General features: G+C 41.2%; 1 protein-coding gene across 1 annotated transcript in view; it reads right to left on the minus strand.

The window, feature by feature from the left end:
• The window catches only part of ca10a (carbonic anhydrase Xa), a 322634-nt gene that overhangs the window by 304661 nt on the left and 10440 nt on the right, over positions 1 to 7533 (minus strand). The window lies entirely within an intron of this gene.

The raw sequence follows: 7533 nt of genomic DNA on the forward strand, positions 1-7533 counted from the left end.
GTCAAATAATCGAGATCTCAATTTCAGTGAAAATAATCGTGATTATCATTTTTACCATAATCGAGCAGCCCTAGTACTGTCTGTGAAAATGGCAAACCATAACTCTGCAGTAATTATAGGGTTTTCTATCAAACAAACAGATTGTTTTAGTCAACTGGAACCAATATAGACCAAATTGTTTCAAAATGTATAAATTGGTTTGTGGATTTGTTATCACTGAAACATGCTACTGCAGCTCTAGAAGATGTAACATTTTTACAAATTGTATTAATAAATATCTTTTTTTAACTGCAGGAAGATGTTGAGAACATTATGTGACTTTAATTTATTTATCCAAAAAGACTTGAAAACTAGATGTGAAAAATGTTGGGTAGAGATTCAAGCAAAAACACAACGCAGGTGTCACATGGTTTCAACAGCTACATCAACTCAGAGGAGGAGGGAGTGATTGCAGGCATCCTTTGTGACATGGCTTTTTCTCAGATGGCATATGGCCAGCCAGTAGAAACATGTGTTATTGTCAGGAATACAACAAAGGCCCCAACCCTGTGATTTCATTGCCTTCTGTAAATTTCTAAGCTTCCTGAAGGCTGCATTTTCTCTGAAGGTAATGTGTGATTAACTGCACTGGTCGCAATTTATAACAAAAGGTTTAGCTTGGGGAAGCAGAATCACTGATGATGTTCTGTTGTCGTCCCTGGTAGAATTCAGGTGTTAATATTACTTTGGCTTGGAGCCAGTATTAGGTTGCCTCATGTTGTTTTGAAATTTTCTAGTAATTGGTGACCTGGGAATTTCATTATTGCTTCTGCAATTTTGGTACTGCCTCTGCTAAAGAATTCATTATTGAATTTTTTAAACTTTCAAGATTCCATTCATACATGTTCAGCAAGCTGAAATCCCACTTTAGAATCACCCCCAGAGAGTAGAAACAAAATGCACAGGGTAAACAAAAGAAGGAGAACGGTGATGAGTTTGATAACTAAACAAATGCACTGTTTTCAAACAGTTCAGTTTTACTGCTCAAATATCTGCAAGAGAACCTCTGCATTTAATTTACCTTGACTTCCTAAAATCCACCAGCACCACCAAACCATTTTGGATACAGTTAGGCTTCATTTTAGCCACATGAAACTAGAACCTGTTACCTTTTAAATTAAAAAATCTAAAAATTTAATGTACAGTTGCAAGTGACCTCACTTGGGTTTATTTTTTGCCACATGCTAACCAGGCAATTCTTTTAGAAATCACAAGATGTTATATATGTTTTTTTTTAATGTTCCACACATACTGCACATACTGCAACTTTTCTTTTACAAGCTTTTACTTTTAGGTGTTCCAAACAGACAGAAATTCTATAAGACAGGATAAGATGTTAACCAAAGCTAAACCCTACCCCCAACACTAGAGATACCAACGTTTGGTTGGATGTTAAGGGGTTTAAAAAACAGGTCACAATTATACTAGTACCAGACAACCTTTTTACTCCTTGTCCCAATATTGGACACTAAGCTTTAATCTAAATCTCTAATCCAAAATTTTGATGGTACAAAGTTATCTGATGTGGAAACAGTTAGAGGGGTTAAGTCAGGCAAGTCACTGCCTTGCTAATATGCGTATACTTTACCATTTTACTTTCAAGGTGTTTCAATGTTCTTTGTGGAAGAGAGACACAGGCTTCTTCAAATTTAAGGCTACATATATGCAAAATGCAAAAAGATGCAAAACAGAGTAAGGCCTACCAGTTGACAATTTATGTTAAGTTTTCTTTATTGTGCTGGGCCATTGTCATATTACAGTGGAAAAGTAATTTCTTACTCTTAATAGATAAAGAACAGCAGACACAAGTATGAGTCCTCCTCACATATAGCTTTTTTTGGAGCAAAAAGATCAATGCTGCAAAATGAAACATATCAGAAGAACTCTTCTGCATATCTGCTGTTTGCTATAAAAAGTAAACTGTGTAAAAGCACACACAACAAATCTTGTTAGATCCTGCAACACAATGTAGCAACACACAAATCAATACTACTCTTTTTGTAATATCTCAAAAAGCTTAATTAATTTCTATATGTGGTTAGTGTGCATGATTTGGTGATTAAAGAAAAGAAAACATGGCGTAAAAGCAGTGTGGTTATTTTCATAATGATGGACAGTTTAGTTAATATTTGTTAGAATAAGAGTTATATCTTCTGAGTTATATCTTATCAAAACAGCTGAAACTAGAACTAGATCACTCTATAACTAATGTGGGTTATCATACTCCCTCCAGAAGTATTTTTCCTATACAATGCACTTCTGTTACATAAAACCTGAATGACCCACCAGGCAAAAAAGCTGCCCTCAGGGCTCCAGACCTAAAGGTTTATACTGGTCTAAAACCTCGGATCTGATAAAAATGGACCCATAAAAAATTTACAGGAGCATTGTCTCCAATTTTCAATACAACTGGATAATCAGAGCAATTTCAACATGCCAAAGGACTTCCAACACCACTTCATCTTATCTGTGTTACTTAAAGAAGGACCAAACAGCAGATGTGTCAACATGTTTACCCCCTTGGGATTGCTGTTACATTCAAGTTGTATCTGAACAAAAGCAACCCATAGCCCTCCTACCCATGACTATGATTTCACTTTTGTTACATCAATTTTTGTGGAGCTGCTATAAAAAACAGAGAGCTCACACCTGAACGCTGATGACACCTAAACAAGATGTGCTTGGCTTGACTTCTGCCTGTATGCAATCTACTATTGTATTTTATGATATTTTATCAGCCCTATTCTTTAATTTATGTACCTATGCTGCTCTGATTTATGACTGTTCTTCCGTACTCCACATCAAAGAGTCTGTGGAACACCTTTATGATGATTGGGACAGTTATAAGAAAACTTTCCCCCCCCACCATTTGGGTGCTCCTTTTCCTCACCGGATTACTTCTTGCTCCTTACGAAATGTGCCTCAGGCAATCCTAAGAAGAAATTGAGGAAAAGAGGCTGTAGGGCCGACATCCAAGTGCACATTAGACAATCTGGAGGCATCCCCGGTTTTTGCTGCCGGTTACCCTTCCAGATTTGGTTGTAAATGCATACTCACAGCCACTGCAGGCTGGGTCTTTCTCATCTGATGCTCTGATTTGTGTCGATTACTGTGTCCTCGCAGTTTGCATTGCAAAACCAGTGGCTGGTCCCACTGGTTTGGTGGCGCAACTGTAGACCACGTGATTGGACAAGGTGTTTGTTGTCAGTTCCACTTCGACAAGCTGATGAGAAACCGGTGCTGCCAGCATTTATTCGGATTGCCCTTTTGAACACCTGCTCCATCTCAAACAAATCCTTCTCCCTGAATGAGCTTTTCACAAGAAAAAACCTGCATTTTCTGTTTCTCGTGGCAACATGACAGATGGTGAGTTCATTCACCCCAAACAAACTTTTTAGGTGCTCCTATCTGGGTGCCCCCAGTTTAGGTCACCGTGGTGGAGGACTTGCTGTTGTGTTTAAAGATAGTTACGCATGCAGAGGTATGCAAACTGAAAACTATTGATCTTTTGAGTCACAAACAGTTAAGGTTGGCTATACGAAAATGGTTTATTGGTAAATGGCCTGTATTTGTATAGCGCTTTACTAGTCCTTAAGGACCCCAAAGCGCTTTACACATCCAGTCACCCTCCCATTCACACACTGGTGATGGCAAGCTACATTGTAGCCACAGCCACCCTGGGGCACACTGACAGAGGCGAGGCTGCCGGGCGCCACCGGGCCCTCTGACCACCACCAGTAGGCAACGGATGAAGTATCTTGCCCAAGGACACACGATTGTGTTTTAATTTATCGCCCTCCTGGCACTGCTACTCTGTTCTTGATTTTACAGACTTCTTATCTTCTATTATCAACCTGGAGAAAGCTTTGCATCTTGGGGATTTTAACATTCAACAGACCACTGCTGAGAGGTTCTCCGTCATGTTTGACAGTTCTCTACATTCTATTGGAAATGATGTAAATACTCTTATCCAGTCCTTTAATAGAGAATGCTCATCCATTTTGGATCAAGTGGCACCTATTAAAACAAGCTCCATCTCACAAGAGAAGACATACCCTTGGATAAACAAGTCTACATTAAACCTAAGGAGAACACATGCCATAAAACAGAATGACAATAGAAGAAAACTAAACTTAAAGTACACAGGCTTCATCATTCACATCTTCTTAAATGATACAGTGAAAAATGTAAGATCAGAATATTTTTCTAGACTCATATAAAAAAAACCCAAGAGAAATCCCAAGAGCTTTTTGACAAAATCAGTGCCATTGTGTTCCCAGATATGGTACCTCTAAACAGGGGCGTCACTAGGTTTTAACGACAGGGTTGGGCTTAGCCCCCAAGAGAAGCACACGATATGAACGAACATAGTGCATGAGCACAAAATTTCACAAACAGAAAACAAAAGACTGAGGAATTGCTTTTCAAAGTTTTGGACAGATTAAACATCTTAGGCCACAAATAAATTTTCAGTGCGTGAATTCATTTTCTTCTGTTTGTGCCTTAGCTTGGCGCCTGGTTCAGGGATACCGTAGGTGTTGCAAAGGGGCCTTGGTTTCCTCATACAGTTCTGTGGCAAATGCATCTGAGTGTTTGCCCTTAAGTGTGTCACACACAATTTTGTCTTCTGCCAGGTCTAAAGTCTCTTTCTGCAGGAACTTGTGGAGTCATTCGGTTACAGACAGAAGTGTGTAACATCAGTAGTGCACAGACTGCTGAGAACTTGCAGAGCTTTGCTCTGAGACCAACAGCTATGGGGGATCCAATGGCAGATAGCAGGCACTCCAAAATGGCAGACAATGTCTCAAGAACTGCACTAACTGATAGCAACTGACATGCCCAGCGAGTGTTTGAAAGTTGCACAAGCTCAGTTTTTGTCAATCCAAGCTTTGACTGAGCCTCCATGAACTTATGATGATTGACTAGGGAGATGCTGAAGAAAGAATACACACACTCCAACAAGCTGAAAAGCTCCACAGCCTCTGGGACAGCCTTGCAAGTATTGCACAAAACCAGGTTGATTTGATGACCATAACAATGCACATAGCCTCAGGATGGAGCGTTCTGAAATGTGCTTGTACACCTCCAGTGGAGCCACTCATAACATCATATGTTTGTGCTACACACTTAAGCTCTGCAAGACCATTGTTTTGGATCTGCTACTGAAGCTCATTTGCAATGGACTGGGCATCAAATATTTTTATCTCTGCAAGTGCAAGAAAACACTCCTTCCCTGCCCCCTATGCACATGTAAAATCCTATGCACATGTTTTGCAAACAACAAAGTTTGCATCCATTTACCTTTTACCTTGATTTTTTAAAATAACCATTTCAAACTATTTACAGAATTGTTCTGCATTCAACGAGATGTCACACAAATTATTATTATTTTTTTTTTTTTTTTTTTTTTTTGGTCCCGTTTGGATCTTTAGCCATCAGAATTGTTGTCTTAAGGCCAAGAAAGATGCCAAGCGGATTTATTTTACCAAGTGGATCATCATGGCCTTGCCATATTGGTCCATTTGATTGACCTTTATTATAATTATGTATTTATTTTATTTTCGGTTGCTACAAACGGGACAGACATGACTGGGGGATAGGACAGGGAGAAAGAATGAAAGAAAGAGAGGGAGAGAAAGAAAAACAGAGGGGAGAAGAGACGGTGAGAAAGGGGGGAAGGAAGAAAGAAAAACAAACAAAACACCTGAATCACCTGTATGGAGAGAAAAAAAAACAGAAGAGAAAGCAAACAAAAAAAGACCAACATAATAAATATAGCACCATCACAATAAACTAGCTAGCAGTAGATAACAGTAGATACTAAATATTAAACGCTATTGTGCAGCACGCAAGATAGACAGCGCACAATGTGCTTTGAGGCAGCAGCCAAGAAAGGTGTAGTCCGTGTCTGTGAACACCCGTGTGTACACCTGTGTGCATACCTGTGTGGATCAGCATGCTTGTATTCCAAAGGTTTCTCCATGTAACGATCTGCTAGGGAGTGTGGGGAGCCACAGCCCCGTCCTCCAGGGTATGAAGCAGGTATGGAGGAGATCCAGGCCCCAGACATCCAGAGACCCCAGAGTACGAGGACCCGAGGAGACCACCAAAAAGGGGGACAACCGTGCCATCCTCCTGGGAAGAGCTGAGTAGAGCCCCAAACGAGAGGTCACCCAGCAGCTACGGAGCAGAGGCCAGAGGGGGTTGCAGTGGCGTGCCCGCGGGCTCTGCCGGCAGCCAGCTGTGCCAGAGAGGACCCCCCAAACCAGAGGCCTGAAGGCACCCCACCCCCCGGAAGGGGCCCAGCCAGGCCACAGGCGCCAGACATTCTAAACCCTTGTTTAGACCAGTAGTGAACCAGTATATACATGAGTGCCCAGCCCCAGTCGACAAGAACCACCAACACACCAACGTCTGAGGGCATCAGCCACTGGCAGGGAGTGTGGTGAGGGGAGATAGGCCTCCGTACTTTGGAGGGCCTGAGATGTACCCAGAGAGGTTGAGTCTAAGACCCAACCTGACATATAGACACAGACGAACAGGCGCACGCAGACACAAACGTGCATTCCCACCCCCATATACACACAAATTATTTTTGTCACTCCAAAAAAATAATTTCTGTCCACTATAAAGGAGAACATCATAGCCTGATACCTGCAGGTCTGACAGTAGCAGGTGTATCACTCCTTTTTCTACCTGGAGACAGCAGTCGCCTCATTGTTCTGACACACAACGCAAAACTATCCACAACACTACACACTAACTACACAAGACAACACATTAACTTCACACCCCAAACACGCTAAACGTCACAAATCTCTCACATCTCAAAACTCGCTCTCTCTCTTTTTCTGCTGTCTCTCTCTGGCTCTCTCTGGCTCTCTCTCTCGCCGTCACTCCTAAAACTTCCCCTGTTTGTTTCCTGATGCATCTTATCATCTTTTTTGCTGATGACATTCAGCTATACTACCCAATCAGAGCGGAGAGCTTATGATCTTCAGAAGACTTAAATGACTGTTTAACAGACATTAAGCAATGGTTGAACAACAATTACTTACAGCTAAACCCAGACAAAACTGAACCTTTGATTGTGTCACCGGACAGTGTAATGTCTGGCTTTCAACAGTGACTGGGCAATTTAGGTTCCTCACAGAAGCATAACCTCAGAAATCTAGGTGTTATTTTTGATGAAGTTTTTTCTTTAGAGCAAAACTTAAATCAAATGGTAAGTAGAGCTGGGCAATAGAACGATAACGATATGTATCGCGATATAACTTTTTCTCGATAGAAAAATTAAACTATCGCGATAGACCTCGCCGCTCTTGTCCTCTTAAAAAAAATAAATAAATAAATAAAAGAACAGCCAATCCAAATTACGTAGCGCAAAGCCGAACCAATCACAGCCGCAGCGTCACGTCGCATGACTTGTTACGTACAGCACAGGTGCCAAGCCGCACATGTGTATTTGTTTGGGAAGCAGCCAGCCACCGTACC

The sequence above is a fragment of the Pundamilia nyererei genome, unplaced genomic scaffold (genome assembly GCF_000239375.1).
Source record: "Pundamilia nyererei isolate P.nyererei 1_Seehausen unplaced genomic scaffold, PunNye1.0 scaffold00005, whole genome shotgun sequence".
NCBI classification, from domain to species: Eukaryota; Metazoa; Chordata; class Actinopteri; order Cichliformes; family Cichlidae; genus Pundamilia; species Pundamilia nyererei.